The sequence below is a fragment of the Ambystoma mexicanum genome, chromosome 2q (genome assembly GCF_040938575.1).
Source record: "Ambystoma mexicanum isolate Mex_15411 chromosome 2q, UKY_AmexF1_1, whole genome shotgun sequence".
Taxonomy (NCBI): domain Eukaryota; kingdom Metazoa; phylum Chordata; class Amphibia; order Caudata; family Ambystomatidae; genus Ambystoma; species Ambystoma mexicanum.
The window spans coordinates 520,689,207-520,710,764 of record NC_090924.1 but is presented as its reverse complement, the minus strand read 5'-3'; positions in this window follow the sequence as shown (position 1 = coordinate 520,710,764).

Sequence of the window (21,558 nt, the reverse complement as noted above, 5' to 3'; positions counted from 1 at the left end):
ATGGTGTTTCATTGCCGTCCACTTCATTCACTTCCATAGCAACATCTGTTCCTTCTCCGGCGATGGGTGAATAAAACAATTTCTTCAACTTTCTCGCGGTCTTAGTTTTTGCGGGTGTGGATTCTGTGAACTGATCTCCGACTGCATCCGAACTACCAGGAGGACATTCACTATCAATGGCTGGATGTGGTATAGCTCCGTTGTCAATCACTTCATATTCTTCCCATTGGCACGATGCATCTCCAGTCTCAAGTCCCTGCCAAAAGGTTTGACAAGCAACATCTCTCGTTCGCTTCACTGTCTGTGTAGATCTAGTTCGTACACCCACTCGCAACTAGAGGACAGATTGGAAAAGGGATGTTCAGTTTAAACACAACTTACAGTATTGAACTATTAACAGTGAAACACCATAATATAGTGACCAGGACACTAACCTTCTTTTGCTTTCTTTTCTTTGAAACTTTCTTGCCTCGAACTTCAACATCAGGACGCTGTTGCTCCGACTCGTGTGTGTATGTCTCCACTTCCTCTTGCGCTGTAACGACTGTATTTTCATGATAAGCACAACCATCACGCACTGACGCTCCATCGACTCTCTGAAACATAGAACTTTCATTAGTATGTATAATAATATCGAAAACACAAAATGTACTTGGGGACCAATATCCACGTACATCTCAATAGCAAAACACGAATGAACGCTTTGTGTAGAACATTCAAACGACAATTATTCACGCATTGTTGATCTAGTTAGATGGAACTGTCAAGATCCATACCTCGGGCTCCTCATAGACTTCCATTGATGATATTATTGAAGATGATGCTTCAGTGACTCCCTGAAACACAGTAATTGCATTAGTCTGGTTTTCTATTTTGATAAAAAGAACAGAAACTTTGTGCAGGCGTCAACGGCTCATCTAAATAGACCTGCACAAATGATCAGTTGTCTAAAATAAATAATGGATATGTAAATATGATTCGATTTGCTCGATCGTTGGAAGTGTCACCACCCAGAGATCTGCATCAACTACTAGGGGTGATGTTCTTGTAGAAGAAGGTCCGTCATCTCCCTGAAACATAGTACTTGCGTTAATAAAGAAGGAAGTATAGCGGATGTAATCACGTCATATGATTTCGCTTGATCGAACTGTCAGTATCCATTCCTCGAAATGCATAAGAACATCAAGGGACGATGTAACTGCGGTGCACACTTCTGCAAGCTGTTGCGCCGACCCGTAACTGCATGCTCCCCCTTCTTCTTGGACTAATGCTCCATCGACTCCCTGAAACGTAGGACTTTCATTAGTAATGAACACAATATTGAAAAAAGAAGACACATAGGAGGGCGACGACAGAAAGACATATCAATGGCTAAAAACGAAAGAAACATTGTGTGTAACAATCACGCTACAAGAATGCAAGATCTGATGATCTCCATCGATGGAACTGTCCGGAAACGTACCTCGAGCATCTGAGTGACATCAACGGTTGTCGTCAATACGTTGGACTCCTCAGCATCTCCCTGAAAGACAGTACTTGCATTATTTTGGATAACAATAATTATAACTGAAAACAAAGACTAGAGGACGAGTACAAGGGTGTACCATTAGGTAAAATAATTACACGATCAATTAAAACTATTGATTTACATGCCTAAAAGAAGTCAATGGTAGAATAGCCAAGTAAGATTACCCGATAGGCGCTTGAAGTGGCTGATGACTGCAATAACGACACGGATGGAGAATCTTCCGCCTTCATAGTGAGTGGATACATAAATGGGGAAATAATTGTTAGCTACTGCTACACACTACCGCAAGGCCGAGAGATAAGTACGTAAACTTGACTCACCAGTGGAGGGATGTGGACGAATAGAGTGGGAATAGCGGTTGAGAGCAATTTTCGCCTCGCTCGCGGTGTGTTCTTCTTTATTAGCATTGATGTGGAGTACATGTCTGAGCTAAAGTGCCTGCTGCAGATGCGGTATCGATCACCCCTCTTGTCCGCAAAGACTTCTAGGACTCTACTTTCAAGCTCAGACGGTGGATATCCGCAATATCGGACCCATTCTCTGATCTGATCTATTGTCTTAGGGAAAACATGCATTATAGTACCTTCAGATTTATTATGGGTCTTCGAAGGGCAACCGCCAATGGAACAGGCAGGCATTGTGGAAAGTTCTGAAAAGTAAAGATCAACAATTCTCTATGAATACCAATGTGTTAAAAAATTAAATGACACATAAAAGGTTCAATGCAAGGTTCGTTTTGTTTCTTGGAACTATACACGTTATTCACATGCGGATAAGTATTTGAATAACTTTAAAAAAATAGAAAGATAATTTGACTAGACTCAGAACATGTGACTAGTTCCTTGCATGTACTGTCTTGAACGAAAAGAAATTGGACGCAAAATGATTATGGTACATGGCCTTACCTTGACGAACAAACAGTTAGATACAGGGATCAGAGTAGTTTCTTGTCGTAGAACAGGGAGCAGTTCACAGGTTGCAAACTGACGAGTTTCCTCGAAGTGGTCACGGAAGTTCACAGAGACGAAGAGCAGATAACCAGCACCTTCACGGGTTGACTAGCAAAGCGCAAAGAAGTGCTCATTAGAAATATAAAGTGGGTTATAAAGAATTCGAAACAGGGGTGTGTTTGTGAATGAATGACGTCTATATGTCGTGGCATTATGCGGATTGCAGGGGGCCGTCCAGCGTGAGGGGGGATGCTTGGCAGGAGACACGGGGTCTGGAGGTAGACATGGGAACAACAACCCATGCTCTATAGACCACTTTGAAGTGTACATGGTCTTTGGCACCTCTTGGCCTTTATCGCTCCCTGACAGCTCCACTTGGCAGCACAAGTACCCCGGTGCGAACTGCCTTTGATAGGGCGGGGGGGTGTGGATTGGGGCGGTGGTCGTACAGACAAGACTCGTTTGCCGCAGGGCCTCACCAAGGAGAGGCCATCTAACTGCATGTAAGAGGCAGGCTGCAGGATCTAGTACATGGAAGGCAGGGGGTGAGTTTATAAATACCTCACCCTCCCAGGAGAATATATGGGTGCAGTTCACCCTGGAGACCCTGGATGCCTAGGCAGTTAGTCTTATTATGATCAACCATATTGATTATTTACCTATAACCATGTTTTGTGTCAATAAAATCCAACGGCCTTCCTTTTATTGCCAACGCTTGAACAAAGTGGTGTGGTAAGTATTTTTGGGGGAGGAGGCAAGGCCGGGAGGCTTGATGCCAACCCGCAAAATAACATATGTATGTCTGCTGCATATGGGTTCAACGAGACATGTGGTGTGACAAGACAAGGCACAGGAAGACTATTCAATGGCGACACACCAGATTCATTTAAAAAATCAAAACAACCATTGTTAAAATATATGTTGGGTTTTATTTTAGATCTTAATTTCAATTGAACATAAATAATAAACATTACACATTGTAAAGTTCAGGTTGCAGCACATCCAGGGAAAATCCGCGGTATTGTCCACTGTCGCTGGGGAAATGTTGTCTAATGGCAAGTACCGCACAGGCAGGTATTACTCTCCGAACGCGGTGTCCGAGCCTCCCGTGAAGCCACCAAGTGAAGCAACGATAGGCCACCAGCCGGTACCACCTGTGAAAATGAAAGATGCAAACTGTATTAAAATGACAAAACTTTCATATCATTATGCTTTGAAAATTAATTCGATCTAGAAAATGCACAATATGGAAACAATTTACATGCATTCGAATGATATGTAGATGTAATTTTATATGTGGGAGACGACCATGACATAGTAGTGGCATCACTGACATCACAACCAGAGTATACTTACTCGTTACTCGGATTACGCGGACGAACAGTGCCGCGAAGTTCATGCATAAGCACCATCATCATCCTCAACACGGTCCGTGAGAGGCAGGCTTCCCTGAACTCTGGCAGCTCGGTGATGCATTGCGGACTTGGCTCGCCTTCCGAAATGTAGGCCAAGCACCCGGAATTTTCACGGCAGCAGCAGTTCTCCTCCTCAGTTGGCATTAGCTCGCACCGATTGCACGTGCACCAGGTGGAGACGCCGTCCATGCGACATGGTCCAGGCTCTTCATCCGTTGACTGGTCCTCCCAACTGCCGTCCGAATCCCCATCGTTTTCGCGTGCTTGCCTTTCCAGTAGTTCTTCCTCCGTGTACTCGGGCTCGTACATATACGGCATTATTGTAGCCATTGTGTGGTAAAGAAAGTAAAATAATTTACAGAGATGGTACAGGTGTTCACAAGGCCTAGAAGCGGCGAAGGTAGCTGACCAGAGCACAGAAACGAGTCACAGAATACTCAAAGTAACACAGAGAGAGGAATGGAATCGAAAATCTGCTGCTGTGTGTTGTGAAACGGTGTGTTTATACTTATTGAGGAAAGAGGCGTCCTGCCATTTCCATGGCGACACGTCATTAGCTGAGGCGCACCGATTGTTGACACGAAACGTGCTTTGGCGTTGGGAAATGGGCGGTACGCGTCTGCTGATGTCAGGCTCAGGGGCGGGGGATTTGATTTAGTGCCGCAAAAGCAGGTGAGCCAGGGCGATGCGGCAAGTGATAGGATTATCAGAAAATGGCGGCTGATTTCGAGTGCGTTAATGGACGAAAAGTCGGGTATGGTCCATGGGAAAGTTTTCTACGATCTACCGATTTATGCTTAAAAACACATGGCCGAACCGTAGGGACAATAAAAAAAAAGTCCCGGAACTATCCTTTAAGTAGGACTTTGTCCGCCGCCTAGACCAACTAAGCGAGTTGCAGATAATCCTATTCAGGCAGAAATTAATAAGTAGAATACAGGACTTTCCGGAGATCCGAATATACAGATTAAACTAGCAGGTTGAGAGCACCCTATTTTATCTCGGAACGACAACAAAAAGTGTCAGTTTCTTTTGTGAATATATCACTCGCATCTAGCCTCACTCGAATTTTTGTGCAAGTAACGCGATTATCACTTTTAGAAGACCTTTCAATGCCTCATCTCTTTAATTTAGTCCACAAGTTTGCTCTAGTTGCCCGATCGAAGGCTGCTGTAAGATCAAGACATGCAGTGTAAACTGGTAAATTACCTGTCATACTGATCTGTATTTGTAAGGGATTATAAATTAAACATTTCAAATCAGTGCTTGTACATTTACGGAATTCCGTATGGAATGTTAAAACGCCTTCCGAACCCATGGCCCACATGGTACGGTCTTGTGGGACTAAGGAAGCAAACGTGTTGTTCTCTCTGTCCAATAAAGCACTTTGGCAGTAATTGCAGGGATTTACTCTAACACTAGTCTTAAAAAAATCAGTATTACATGTGCTACATGCTACATTTTGATAAGTTGAGCAATAATATTTCCCTGAGCAGTATATGTAGGCGTATTGCCCATGTTGTTGGTTTTTGTCATTACAACAGTTTCTAAATCATCTGCGCCAGGTGCCCTTGATTTTTTTCAATCTGCAAATCATTCTCTCAATTTTGCGAAAAAGGGAATCTTCTCTCACAATTTGGCAATGAATGCCAATCAATGTGAGCCTCTTCAGAATTAATGGGGGCATATAATTATGTAAAATGTTGCATCCAACTTCCTTGCCTACTCTTATTGCTATTCATCTTCCAAAAAGTTGAGGTACAATGCATGATTATGTATGTACAACCATTTTTTATAAATGTCGACTTTTAGATTTTATAATGCGTTATCTATCGCTAGTTAGTGCCCTATCTCTTAAGAATTCCATAGCACCTTCCGTGTTACACACTGCTTGATTTGTATCTCTTGTTCGATAGCATGCAAGTGTTGAGGATTAATGAAAGGCTTTTTTTGCACGTCCTTGTTCTTGGCTAACTAATGTCCACATTTTAACAGTAGAAGAAAAATTACCACTACCCAGTAAAATTATTTGTTCTTCTGCAAGAGAATCCAAACTGGATATATTATATTGGTTTAATTGTTTTATCTTTCTGAATGTCCTTCTTCTGTTCCCCTTTGTTAAGGCCCAAATAGCTTGTGTTGGAATAACAGGTCATTTTTAGGTAGGCATGGTTACATTGGACATGAGTGATCACTTTTTTTCAGAACCGACCACTTTTCATGTACTTGTATTGATGTAATTGTGGGAATGTAAAGATGTAATCTATAGCGGACTTAGACAATCAGAATGCCAAGTAGGTTGGAATGGGATATCTCCCAATACATTCCATTTAGCTTGATCAGGTCGTGGTCACTCATGGTTTCCACATACTCCTCACTTGTGAATTCTGTTACCTCTGTTAATTTGTTTTGGAACCCCATCTGTGTCTTGTCCACAGTGATTATAGATAACGATTGCATATCATAATTTAAATTAAAGTCACTGAGCCAAGTGTCTGAGGCGGGCCACCCATAACAAGCCAAGTTGTCAGTAGATCATTCAGGACCATGATTATCTTTTGGTCATTATGACTGATGCAATTCTCATGTAAGTTAACCAACAGGAAATCTACACTATGAGTTATATTGGGCCAAGAAAGACTAATAGCCTTAGCCAGAATGGTTTCTGAGGTAGTGTCCCCCATTTTAGTTTTCAAATTAAGAGCATTATTAATGGCGGTAATCATTCCACCTGCAGATCTACCCCTAAGGCCTTTCCTTGCTTTGTTTAAATAAAAAACATGTATCCATCCATACATGGTAGGTCTTGGAGACGAACCAGCTGCAGTAATACAATATCAAAAGGCATTATATCTTGGGATATACTCTCAGAACCTACCTTTCATATGCCTGCTAACTAGCATTTTGCCCCGCCTCTAACCTGCCTCTGTCCCTCACTTTCTCTGCCTTCACTCTAGCACTTCACCCATCATGGTGACATGTCGAGCCCAGCTGGCCATATCGCCTACCGGGGATTTATAAATGTCCAATGTTGCTTGTCCTTTATGTCAACTTATGCATTGTCCCCAGTGACTGTTCCATTTACTCCACTTCACAACCTGGTCAGAATGTCTCTCAAATTCACCCCATTGTAAGAAGCTCACTGCTTCCACTCAAATCCGATTTCTTATCAATTGTGCTTTCTTTTGTGATCAAAAGAGCATTGATATTGATATTTTATTTCTATTGTGCTCGTACACCAGTGTTTCAGAGTGCGACAAGGCAAGGGAGGGGAACTGGGGAGAACAAAACAGCGATCTTACTTGGCCCAGTGACCTTGAGAACGCGCAAGTGCATGGGAGAGGGGGAGGGGAAAAGTGCATGGAAGGGGGGGAGTGGAAAGTGCGAAGCAGAGGAGAAACAGATAAATAATAAATAATAAAGGCAACAAACAGTGGTAGTTCAGCCAGCAATTTGCAAGTGCTAGGTTTAAGGCAGCAGACAGGGTAGGTCTGATAAGTGCAGGAAGAAAAAGGGGGAGGCTGTATAGGTACAGATACAGACCCCAGTGCAAGGGGTGGCCTGGAGGCAGTGCAGGAGGGTGGTGGGGTGAGCAGGTACCTGGGCCCGGAGGACAGAGGGTGGCCAGGTGCACGGTGCCAAGAGAGAACAGATCAGCAGGGGAGAGGGGGAGCAAAGGCAGAAGAAAAGAGGAAGGTCTTGAGGTGCTTCCGGAACCGGAGATGGTTCTCCACAAGTTTTATAGTGGCAGGGAGGCTGTTCCAGAGGGAGGCCCCAGCCGAAGACAGAGATCTACCCCCAGCTCGTTTCTTTGAAAAACGACTGACCTTGAGGGAGTTAGAGGTAGAGGAGCGAAGAGCTCGAGAGGGGAGGTATTTGCAGAGGGATAGCTGAAGGTATTTTGGACCCAGGCTCCAGAAAGCCTTGTGGACAATGCAGAGGGTTTTGAATTTAATCCTTGCATCCACTGGGAGCCAATGGAGAGATTTAAGAGTTGGAGAGATACGATCCCAGGGCTTAAGGCCAAGGACAAGTATTGCAGTCCTGTTCTGGATTAGTTGCAGAGGGCGGAGAGTAGAGGGGTAGATTTAGAAAGAGGCTGTTGCAATAGTCCAACGAAGGGAGAACCAGAGCTTGGGATACCATGAGCTTTTGAGGGAAGGAGAGGAAAGGCAGAGTACCTCTGAGGAGGTGCAGTAGGAAATTTGACTTTTTAGAGACCTCAGAGATGTGGGCGGAGAAGGAAAGGGTGGAGTCAAAGATGACCCTGAGGTTCTTAGCCTCACAGGTGGGGGTAGGAGGAGGGCCAAGAAAGGCCAGCCAGAGAGTGAGGGGAAAGGATGGTGAAGGTGTGCCGATGAGGAGGATCTACGTCTTGTTGGCATTCAGACAAAGGTCATTGGGGGCACACCAATCTTGAATGGCAGTTAGGCAATCAGAGATGAGAGAGAGGGAGAGGAGGTGGCAGAGGGCAGCCTGAAAATGAGTTGTGTCATCAGCATAGCACTGGAAATTTGAGTAGAAAGTGGCAATGCAGTGGGCGAGAGTTGCCAGGTATTGGTTGAAAAGCCAGGGCGAGAGGTTAGACCCCTGGGGAACACCATAGGTAGAGAGGAAGATAGCTGAAAGGAAGGACCCAAGTTGGACATGGGAGGGTCGATCTGAGAGGAAAGAGGTCAGCCAGGACAGAGCCTGATCAGTGATACCCAGGTTTTCACGGAGACGGTTGAGCAGGATGGTATGGTTGACCGTGTCGAAGGCAAAAGAGAGATTGAGGAGGATGAGGACAGAGGGAATGTTAGAGTCAAGGTTGGAGAGCAGATCTTCACGGATGTTCAGGAGAGCAGTTTCCATGCTCTGGCAGCTCTGAAGCCAGACTGGTGGTCATGGAGACAGCCAACAGAATTGGAATGAAGGTTAAGCTGAGAGATGGCCAGCTTTTCCAGGAGTTTGCCCAGAAAGGGAGTAAGGGAAATTGGGTGATAGGTAGCTGGACAAGAAGGATCAGCTGTGGGTTACTTGAGAAGAGGATGCACAAGGGAGTGCTTCAAAGGGGAGGGGGAAGGATCCTGAGGCACAGGAGTGGTTGCAAAAATCAGCAAGGGCTGGAGCGAGGGTGTCAATGTGGTCCTTGATGGTTTTAGAGGAACAGGGATGAAGCTGTTTTGACGAGGCTTTCATAGATCGGACTTGTCTAGCGACCTCGTCAGGGGAGAAAAGAGGAAAGGACGAGAAGGATGGTGGGGGGGTGGCTAAAGGAGGGTGAGCAAGCACAGATGGAGAGGGGAGGAGAGGAGAAATGGGGGTGGACAGGGTGGACAGGATGTCATGGGTTTTTTAAATGAAGTGAGAGGCAAGGGCATTGCAAAGAGCCTGGGAGGCAACAGGAGGGGTAGAGACTGCAGCAGGGTTGGCTAGCTCCTTGCAGATTTTAAAGAGTTTGACCGAGTTGTTAGATGCCGCAGAGACACGAGCTTGAATGTGGACTCTCTTCTTGGTGAGAACAGAGAGACGGTATTGCCTTTGTAGCAGGCGACAGGCTAGTTTGTCAGAGGATTAACAGGAAGTCCTCCATTTCCTCTCAGCCGCCCTACACTTACGTTTAAGTGTAGCTAGGTCAGAGTCATACCAGGATTTGCACTTGGCTTTGGACTTCAAAGTTCCTCCTGATATAAATAAATAAAATATGGTTCCCTAAGAAGCTATTATGGCACATATAGTTCCAAGATTCAACAATTGGGCTCCTGGTTGGGAGCCTATTCTACCCAGTGGGGGTTGTTTAGGAAACAAAAATTACAGATGAATAGGTCCAAGTTAAACTTTGCTCAGAATATACTCCTACTCCTTGTCACCCTCTGCATATATAAAGAAAATAATCACTTTTTCGTACTCTGTTTGTGAAACCAATGTCGTTTTTTTATTTATCTAGAGTTGTGTAAATCAACATACAATGAACATTTAAGAGATATGACATCAAACGGTGCTTAACCGAACATACAGACAAAAATATTTACAACACACAGAGCCAAACATTTTTTGGCACAACTGACGATTTGTGTGTGCAAGACAAACTTGATCAATCGTGGCTTGTCAAAGAGTTCACATATTGTAGTATACACATAAATCATTCAACATTGTATCATCACATAGAGGAGTTGGAGACGGGGGTTCTCTTTGTATTGAAAAGTGTCAATGCACTCAGAGAACTTTTGCATTGGCACTGTTTAATACAGGGAGGGCTTTTGTCTTTAACTTTTCTGTTTTTTGGTAAAGGGAATTTACGGTTAGTTGCCGTTTAGCAATACTACCATAGTTTAGGTTCTGGATATATAATAAAACCAAGTGATTAAAAAAGGTACAACGTCCATTCATCAGCATTTTCTTTTTCGCTGCATTTTTTTGCGCAGATTTTTTTTACCGCAATAAAACATCGAAAGAAATATGGAGTGAGAGGGATATAAGGTGTAGGTGGGTGCAGGGACTAGATTGCAAATAGGTTTGAAGGGATGATTGGGGGTAACCCCACCCACCACCCCCCAAAACAATCAGAAGAATTTTTGCAGCAAAAAATGCTGCAAAATAAAATTGGCCGATGGAATGGCATGGAACTATTAAAATTACCCATTTAGATATATAATCCTATTATACACCATCCTTGAATTAATATAAGCCATACTATCTATCCAACCATCATCTGTGAATTCAGTCTGGCCTATATTAGATGGCACTTTGGAGAGAAGTAATTGTAGATGGCAAATGTAAAACTCTAGCACGATTTAAAGGAAATGCATTTGAAGCAGTAGAATAAGCTTCTAAAATGAAGGCATAGGTCAATTTTGTATATTTTTCATTAAAGTATTAGGAACGACTTTAGCCGCAATTAAGGAACAGCCATATCTCTAGGTCACTATTTTCTCATCACTCTGGCTCCTTATCTATCTTTTACAGGAGGGTCAAGCTTCCCGGTGCTAGCTGCCAAACTATGGAATGCTATCCCGATCAACCTTAGAATGGAACCCTCATTCTGGACCTTCAGAGCTAAAACCAAATCTTGGCTCTCTTAACAAGAAAGGTGCCACTGCTTGAATATTTACCTGCCTGTGCATGCATTGCTCCTCATACTGTCTCACCACTATGACCACTTTGTAACCTGGTCAATTGCACTTATATCTACTGTCTTGTATAACTCTGAAAATGTTTTGTAACCTATTGAAACTCGCTCTAAGTTTCTGGCACCCAGTTACCTTTGGGTTTGGCGCACGGTACAAATAAAGAAACTAAACTAATTATAAGTGTGACACAATTCATCTTAGGAAAGATTAAATTTGATACCCTGATTGACCTATGGCATGGGGTCTGCAACCAGTGGCTCTCCAGATGTTGTGGACTACAAAGCCCATCGTCCTGCACCATTGACTATGCTGGTTTAGGCAGATGGGAGATGTCATGCCAAGCATCTGGAGCGGAACAGGTTGCATTCCCCTGACATTTTGTGGCGTGAAATTGAGCAAATGTGTGACATGATTGACATTCTGTAATGCATTTGGCCTTTACAAGGTGAGAAGACCTTGTTAGGAAGGAGAGGGGTTCTTCCCACCCCCTCAATACCAAACAAGATGCTAATCGAGTACGTCCAGGGGTAGAGGAGTGCACAGGGCGTACTGGAATGCAGGAGTACAAAGGGCGAACTGGAATGCATGAGGGCGTGGAGCGTACCGCAAAGTAGGGAACAGACTGGGTGCATAGAATAGATAGGGTGCATGGAACGGATGTTGTGAAGTAGAAATGATAGTTTGGAATGCTGAAAATGTTCGAATGACCACATAACCCACCATATGCTTACTCTCTCCTTTACACCACCACTCAACTAGAAGACAGCAATACTATGACACCATTCGATATAACTGTTCTCATACCAACAACCGCCACATACTCCACATCACTCTATGAAAACACTGCTGGTTTCACACCCCCAGCCAGGCTTACTCCTCAGGCCTAACGCAGCCACATCCGGTCTGGATAAACCCTGCCAGAACGAACACATATTCCTGACCCTGCAACCACCACACCTACCGCTAAGAAGCAGCTATTTCACGCTCAAGCTGCACACATACCTGGTGCTCACACGCACCTTTGACTCTCCCTTACTCCCTCTACTGATCTGAACTTCAGTTCCCAAGGGTGTTCAACCTACCAGCGCCTTCAGACCATACCAATGGTATATAAGGCGCTATATAAATGCAAAATAACATAACATAACATTTACATAAGGTTCAGCATTGGATGGGACAGCAATTGTGCAACTGGCAGTAGCAGGTACACATGGTTCAACATTAGAAAGGGCAGCATTAGTACAGGTGGCAGTAGCAGATACACGTGATTCAGCATTGGACGGGGCAACATTTAAGCAGGTGATGGTGGCATTTACACAAGGTACAGCATTGGATGGGGCAGCAGTTATGCAAATGGCAGTAGCAGGTACACATGATTCAGCAATGGAGGAGGCAACATTTGTACAGGAAGCAATGGCATTTACACATGGTTCAACATTAGATGGGGCGGCATTAGTATCAGTGGCAATGGCGGGTACAAATGATTTGGTGTTGCGCGGGGTAACAGCAAATACACATGGTACACAAAGGGCATGGCAGCATTTGTATAGACAAGGTCATGGTCCCATATGGCCACAACAGGTACATGTTATTCGAAAGAGTGCGGGCTAGCAGCAGCAAGTACGTGCAGTTCAGAGTTGTGCAGGGCAGCCTATGCACCGGTAATGTCAGAGCACTCAGGTCCTAGGCGCAGGAGCGACGCAGTACCAACCACCCCCACTATGGTCGTGGAACCTGCAAGTCGAAGCTTACGCAGGCTACCCGGACCAGAGCAGGGAAGGAGGGTTAGGGTCTCGTTGATTGGATAGGTTGGGGAATTTTAGGGAAACCGGATTGAGGGTTGGGTAGAGGTTGTGGATAGGACGGGGAATTGAAGGGTTGATTGTTGCACACTTTAGATTGTACTTGGTACCAAGTAGCTATTTGCACACCACCTCCCCATAGTCAGACTTAGGCCCCCTCACTGTTCAATCTGATGCACAAGTCTAACCCATGCACCTAACTCTGTCCACAACTAGTTAACATTTTTTCAGCATGCAAACTTAGCTCTGGGTTTCAGTGTCCAGTCCAAGATGAAGCCGTCAAGTCTTGTGGCAGGTCCGTAATGTTCAGTGCTGGTCCAAGAAGCTAAAAGAAATAACACAAGTTAGGGTGTTGCCTCCGCATTCCCATAACCTTCTCATTCATTCTTCACACACAAACACACAACATTCTAGCTGCCACCCGGGCTCAAACCACGGGCTTTTGAGTGTGCCAAAGTTCGCCACTCTTCGGGGCTTTCCACTTATTCCTGATGTGGAAAGAAATGCCAGTGTTAACTTCCGCAGGGGGTCTTCCTTCAGACCGCCGCGGTAACTTTTGCGCATGTGTTTTCGCCTCCCGTGCGCCGAGTTTTCCCTGGTTCCAGGAGGCGGGAACACACGTGTACTAGTGTTTCGTAAGGATCACTTCCTTACTACAAAATGCTAGCGCGGATTAGCGACGCGCCTAGGACACGCCCACTTAACTTTCCGGTAGGCGCAGGGGCTAGGAATAGGTGGGCTAAAGCCCCCTGCGCTTCTTCCCCGATCCCTCTGATCCCCAAGATGGATTTAAAGACTTATCTTGCGGGAGCGAGGGGCCGAACTGCTTCTCCGGCGGGGCGGGGCCCCTCGCGATTGTTTCTGGAGGAGCTGGGCTTTGCACGTCCTCTCCTTCCGAAGTCTCAAGCGCAAGCCCCGTGCCTCGGGGCTTGCGCATGCGCGTTGATGTGCCACACCCTGCTGGACTCCTGATTGGCCCGTGGTGCCCCCGAGCATGCTGGGAGTTGTAGGCAGGAGACTGCTTCTGCTGGGAGCTGTAGTTTTTGAAGGCTGCTTTTCTGCAAAAGGGGCACAGCAGCCTTTTAAATGGATACAGCTTTCTGGACCCAACTTGTACGCTCACCACAGCCCCCACCATGCCCCTCTGCACCCCTTGTCTTGGTTTGGTCTTGGCTTTGGCCCTGACAGCACTCCCCCTCCCACGGAAGGTAGGCCCTCCGGGTTTATTTGGATAATTCTTGTGGAAAGTGCGCAACAATCTCGGAGCATGAACGTGATGTGAGGGCTCCCACGAGCGCTCTTCAGGTCCATACCCCACCCAGTCCACTAAATAATACAACTGGCCGTTAGTGCTCTTTTTGGAGTTCAAAATTGCACGTACCTCATATTCAGGTTCCCCGTGAACAATTATCGGGGGGGTTTTCTTAACCGGAGTTCCATGCGGGGCAGGTTTTAGCAGGGACGTGTGGAACGTGGGATGAATTTTCATTTGGGAGGGTAATTCCAATCGAATTGCAACTGGATTCACGATTCGTTCAATTGGGAATGGGCCTAAATAACGGGGCTGTAATTTCCTGGGACCATCCAATCGAATATTGCGGGTGGAAAGCCACACCTTGTCACCCACACGATAGGGAGGACTGGCACGGCGATTTTTGTCTGCATAATACTTATAAGAGTTTTTTGCTCTAACGAGATTACCTTGTACCTCCTTCCAAACGTGCTCAATTTCAGTCCGCTGTCCCGCTAGTGTGGGCAATTCCACTCCTAAGGACGGGACAGCTACGGGAAGAATACGTGGATGTCGTCCATAAAGACAATAAAAGGGAGTCTTTTTGGTGGACGTGTGTAAGGCATTATTGTAGGCCAGTTCAGCTAACCAAGTATGCTGGACCCAAGTGGTTTCCCTGCTTGCAGCAAAGCAACGCAAGTATTGCTCGAGCCCTTGATTTACACGCTCGGTTTGGCCGTCCGTCTCGGGATGATACCCGGATGACAAATGGACTTCCATCCCAACGATCTTACAAAATTCACGCCAAAATCGTGAAATGAATTGTGGGCCTCTGTCGGTGATAACATGGTGTGGAAGCCCGTGTAGGCGAATGACGTTTTGCAGGAAGAGTTCTGCAATTGCACTAGCGGTTGGGACTCCTTTGCAAGGAATAAAATGGGCCATTTTCGAGAAGGTATCAACTACAACCAATATTGACGTGTAACCCTGTATAGGCGGGAGATCCACAATGAGGTCCATGGTTACAGTATGCCATGGTACGTCCGGAGTTGGTAAAGGACGCAGAAGGCCTGCAGGTCTTTGGTGACTGGCCTTATTGCGGGCACAGGTGTCACACTTCAATATGTGTTGCTGAACATCCTGTCGCCACTTTGGCCACCAGAAATATCTAGCCACCAGCTCTTGTGTTTTTGACCTTCCTGGATGACCTACAAGGGATGAATCATGACACCACGACATGGCCTTTTCCCGGAGTGCCGCAGTAGGCAAATACAGAGCATGAGCGTGGTAGGGAAGCCCTGCAAGAACTACGTTCCGAGGGTCCTGTTTGCACCAATGGTGCAGTTCTTGCATAGAGATTTCTTTCTGAATTCCTTCAAAGAAATCAGAGGTCGCTCCAACAATATGAGCGGGAGGGATTATTGATTGGGGCGTAGGTTTCCCCTCTCGAATTGTCGGCTCGGGATAGCGTGACAAGATGTCAGCTTTCTGGTTACTGTTTCCGGGCCTATATGTGATGATAAAGTCGAATTCTGCGAAATACATGGCCCAACGCAGCTGACGCGGGCTCAGGGTCTTGGCGGTTTTGATAAATTGTAGGTTTCGAGGGTCCGTGATTACTGTTATTGTATGACGTGCTCCCATCAGATAGTGCCGCCATTCACTAAATGCTGCCTTTATTGCCAGCAGTTCTCGATCTGCGATGATGTAATTCACTTCGGCTGGCAGCAGCTTCCTAGAATAAAAGGCCACTGGATGTAATAAACCCGTCATGGGATCCCTTTGGGACAGAACGGCCCCCAAAGCATAACTGGAGGCGTCCGTTTCAACCACAAACGGTCTGGACAAGTCTGGGTGTTTTAGTACCGGAGCGTCGGTGAAGGCCTTTTTGAGCTGACTAAAACCCTGTTCGGCTGAGGCATCCCAAACAAATGGGCAACTCTTACGAAGAAGCTTCGTGATTGGAGTAACCAATGCTGAAAAATTCTTAACAAAGCGTCTGTAAAAGTTTGCAAACCCTAGAAAGGATTGTATATCCTTCACATTAGCAGGGGGTGCCCAATCTAAAATTGCCTGCACCTTTTTGGTGTCCATTTGTACGCCGGTTGGGGTTAAGAAATAACCTAAGAACTCCACAGTGGTACGATGAAACTCGCACTTTTCTAGCTTTGCGTAGAGATGATGTTCTCGCAATTTTTGCAACACCGCACGAACATGTTGGACATGTTCCTGGAGACTACTGGAATAGATGAGGATGTCGTCAATGTACACAACGGCACATACATCTAAATATTCTCGAAGTACCTCATCCAGGAAATGTTGAAAGGCGGCGGGGGCGTTACAGAGGCCGAATGGCATGACCTGATATTCATACAATCCGAACTTGGTTCGGAAGGCGGTCTTCCACTCGTCTCCTTCACGTACCCCTACCAAGTGGTATGCGCCTCGAAGGTCCAACTTGGTATAGATGACCGCATTCCTAACTTGGTCAAGCAGTACTGGGATTAGAGGGAGCGGATAACGGTTCTTAATGGTTATCCGGTTCACTCCGCGGTAATCGATACAAGTCCGGAGCTCCCCAGACTTCTTCGGTACGAAGAACAGAGGTGACGAAACCGGAGAATTGGAGTGCCGAATAAAACCACTCTTGAGGTTTGATGCTATGTATTCCCGGAGGTGGTCATTTTCAGCCTCGGTCAAAGCGTAGATGCGGCTACATGGTAATACCGCTCCTGGCTCCAGGTCTATCCGGCAATCAAAGGGCCGGTGTGGAGGTAAAGACTCAGCAGCCTGTTTGTTAAACACATCCACAAAGCCGGCATACTCTTGGGGCAGATCTTCAGGGCGTACCTCTGGTTGACTGCTAGCAATGCAAATGGAGCGTATGTCTGGCAAAGCCTTTTCTAAGCAATGTTCTTTGCAATATGGAGAATTCAGGTCTATTGACCCTGAGGTCCATTGAATGTGAGGGTCATGTTTCTTTAACCATGGCAAACCCAGGATAAGCCCAAATTGCGGGGCGGCAATAACATCAAAGGCAATCTTTTCTGTATGCCCATCTCCACACCGAAGGATCATTACACAGGTACTATGGGTAACGGGACCTGAACTAAGGGGAGTATCGTCAACTGCATGTACCAGTTCTGACGCAGGTTTACATTGCACCGGAATTCCTAAAGTACCCACGAACTGGGCATCGATGAAATTGCCAGTCGCCCCCGAGTCGATTAGCAGTGTAACCTGTTTCCTTTTTGTCAAGAACTCTAAGCAACCCTTCAGAGTGATATAGGGGCCATGATTCGAATAGCCTGCAATTGGGGCCCTGCTGACTAGGCTCGGCCGGGTGACCCCCACTACCGACGAGCCAAGGCGTTTCCCTGGGTTTTTGGTTTGGCGGGGCATTCGCGAACGAAATGCCCAGCCTTACCGCAATACATACAGACCCCGTCTTTTCTTCTCTGCTCTTTCTCTTCTTTTGTTAGGGGGCCCCGGATGGAGCCGATTTGCATCGGCTCATCCCCCTCAGATTTGTCCACCGTCCCACGAGATCCTTTAAACTGGTCTAACCGTGGTACAGGACGAGATTCTCCTCTTCTCTTATCGCCTCGCCTCTCCGCCAAGCGGTGGTCAAGACGCAAGGCTAAGTTTATCATATCCGAACACTCTCTTGGCTGTGGATCAACCTGAGCTATAAGATCTTTTAACTCGTCTTTTAACCCCTGATAAAATAGGGACATCCTCTTTTCTCTGGGCCATTCGGCTTCTGCCACTAGCCGGTTGAACTGCGTGACATAAGTCACCAGTTCCCTATTGCCTTGCCTTAAACTCAGCAATTCCCGATCCTTACAGAGGGTAGCCACCTGTCGATTAAAGATTTTCTCAAATTCCCCTAGGAACTCATCCCAGTCGTACAGGACGGCATTGTCCTTTTGAACCAAAGGATTCGCCCAAGAGGCGGCGTCCCCTGTAAGGTACGATATCACGAAGGCAGTACGTGCTTGAGCAGACCGAAAGGCTGACGCCTTGGTGAGAAAGTGGAGACGACATTGGGTCAAAAATGTAGAGAATTTTTGCGGATCCCCTGCATATCGCTCTGGAGGTGCAAGGGGAACTATGGCTTCCGGGGTTACATGTACCTGTACCGGGGTAGACGGTTGACCAGGCAAGGGCGATGCTTGGGCAGCTAGACTCCGTACCTGCGCAGACAGAGTTGCATAATCTTGCCTGGACGCGGCTAACTCCCCTTGCAAATCCTGCAAGGCTTTAGCAATTTCTTCCATGACTTTGTTGTGAGGGTTGGCTGTGCCGCTCAGGCGCCTGGAAAATACGTGGGCTTGCGCTTCTGTCAGAGCACTCAGGTCCTAGGCGCAGGAGCGACGCAGTACCAACCACCCCCACTATGGTCGTGGAACCTGCAAGTCGAAGCTTACGCAGGCTACCCGGACCAGAGCAGGGAAGGAGGGTTAGGGTCTCATTGATTGGATAGGTTGGGGAATTTTAGGGAAACCGGATTGAGGGTTGGGTAGAGGTTGTGGATAGGACGGGGAATTGAAGGGTTGATTGTTGCACACTTTAGATTGTACTTGGTACCAAGTAGCTATTTGCACACCACCTCCCCATAGTCAGACTTAGGCCCCCTCACTGTTCAATCTGATGCACAAGTCTAACCCATGCACCTAACTCTGTCCACAACTAGTTAACATTTTTTCAGCATGCAAACTTAGCTCTGGGTTTCAGTGTCCAGTCCAAGATGAAGCCGTCAAGTCTTGTGGCAGGTCCGTAATGTTCAGTGCTGGTCCAAGAAGCTAAAAGAAATAACACAAGTTAGGGTGTTGCCTCCGCATTCCCATAACCTTCTCATTCATTCTTCACACACAAACACACAACATTCTAGCTGCCACCCGGGCTCAAACCACGGGCTTTTGAGTGTGCCAAAGTTCGCCACTCTTCGGGGCTTTCCACTTATTCCTGATGTGGAAAGAAATGCCAGTGTTAACTTCCGCAGGGGGTCTTCCTTCAGACCGCCGCGGTAACTTTTGCGCATGTGTTTTCGCCTCCCGTGCGCCGAGTTTTCCCTGGTTCCAGGAGGCGGGAACACACGTGTACTAGTGTTTCGTAAGGATCACTTCCTTACTACAAAATGCTAGCGCGGATTAGCGACGCGCCTAGGACACGCCCACTTAACTTTCCGGTAGGCGCAGGGGCTAGGAATAGGTGGGCTAAAGCCCCCTGCGCTTCTTCCCCGATTCCTCTGATCCCCAAGATGGATTTAAAGACTTATCTTGCGGGAGCGAGGGGCCGAACTGCTTCTCCGGCGGGGCGGGGCCCCTCGCGATTGTTTCTGGAGGAGCTGGGCTTTGCACGTCCTCTCCTTCCGAAGTCTCAAGCGCAAGCCCCGTGCCTCGGGGCTTGCGCATGCGCGTTGATGTGCCACACCCTGCTGGACTCCTGATTGGCCCGTGGCGCCCCCGAGCATGCTGGGAGTTGTAGGCAGGAGACTGCTTCTGCTGGGAGCTGTAGTTTTTGAAGGCTGCTTTTCTGCAAAAGGGGCACAGCAGCCTTTTAAATGGATACAGCTTTCTGGACCCAACTTGTACGCTCACCACAGCCCCCACCATGCCCCTCTGCACCCCTTGTCTTGGTTTGGTCTTGGCTTTGGCCCTGACAGGTAAGGTCTTCATCATTTGTGGTAGCGGTCGGATCAGATGTTTCAAAGATAGGCAGGGCGGTATTTGTGCAGGCAGGGTCAAGATCACCTACCGTCTCCGTAGGGACGCAAGAACTCCGGTTGAGATGGGGCCCCTGCATAGCGATCTCAGGTATGGAGTCAACAACGGGTATGCCCAGGTTGTGGCATTGTGGTGGTAGTTGTACAAGCATTACAGGCAGTGTCATAGTTCTATCTGGCTTCCGGGGGTTTGTGAGTCAAAATTAGGGGGAGGCTCACGTGTGATGGCCCCTGATCCAAGTTTGCGTGCCGAGTCGTGGTTGGTTGTGGGCTGGAGTCGGGGGGCATTGTTGGCACGGAGATGTGTAGCATTGACATGATGTATGGAATTGGCATTCCAAAATAGGGCCAGAAATGGAATGCAAATGAATACTTCATTTAAAAAAAATATTTTGGAATTCTTTCAGGGCCAAGATCCCCAAGTACCTAATTTTTGGTGTATTTAATGACATTCTCACTTCCTCTTCAAGAAAAATTAATTCACACATGTAATTAACACTAATATCCATTACTATGTTATCATCCATTATTCTACTAGACAGGTTTGTTTTGCTACACACATTTCTAATATGGTAATGCATGTCTTCAGGGGTAATTTCTGTAGCAATAGCACTCTGGTTATCTTTTACGGTGCCTTTGGCTACAATGTTCCAAAAGGCGTGTTGATCCTTATTGTGTGTTGCCTTTTTGAGGGTACCCCATAGTTTGTTCATAGCTAACCTTTTCTTTGCATTTAGTAATAACGTGCACTTAGTAATATCTCATACATCTTCCATATCCTGGCAAATAAACATGATTTCTATTTGCCTTTGTCTTTTTTTTTTACATTCTTTATCAAACCAATGGCTTGAGTTGGCCAATTTGCAATGTTTACTAATAATACAGGTGGACTTACGGCCTCTGTAATACTCACATAGTTCATATTAACATTATTGTTTAGATGTTGCATATGGAATGTATCCAATACTGGTACCAGTCTTGAACAAATACCAGGTAATATATGAATAAAATAAATATTAGACCATGTTACGATCTGCCTGATATCATGTTTGAGTATCTCCATACTTAGGGCAGCATTATTCTTTATTTGATTATTGTGCTGCAGTTTGTTACAAACTTTTCACAAATCCAGTCTCCCGGTACAATCTAAAACAAAACAAAACAATAAAAAAAAGAATTCTACATAGTAAAATACCACATTAAACATGTTGTAAAATTAAGTCATGGGACCTTAAAAGCCCTAAAATGTAGGATGGGTTGACCAAACCAAATCGGCCAATAGCGATTACTTGGCCTAGGACCGAAAACCGCTCAAGTTCAAATATTTAAAATGTTATAGATCTTTCTCTAGAGTACGGTATGGTAGATAATGCATGCTTCATGTTCCTCACTCATGAACAAGGCCCAAATGCCTTCCATCGTGAAACTCCCACATAAACCGGCAGCCTGAAGCGCCTGTCGCCTTAAGATCTGTAGTGACTCACTTTGAACCAGCAGATGTTTCACTGTTTGCAACGTGCCCTGAGAACACAGACGACACTGCCTGTGTTCTCTTGGTGTCTGAGTCCAGGCCCCCTCAATTTCCTTGGTTCTGACCATGTTAAATCTAAGGGGGTCATTACGAGTTGGGTCGGTAAGGGGTTAACGGTGCCGGTAAAGGTGCCGGCGCCGTTAACCCCTTACTGCCCTATTACGAGTCTGTTTGTGGGACCCGCAAAGGGCGCCTGTTAAAACCAGGTGCCTTTCGCGGGTCCCGCAAGCAGACCAGGGAGCTAACAACGGGCCCGTTGTT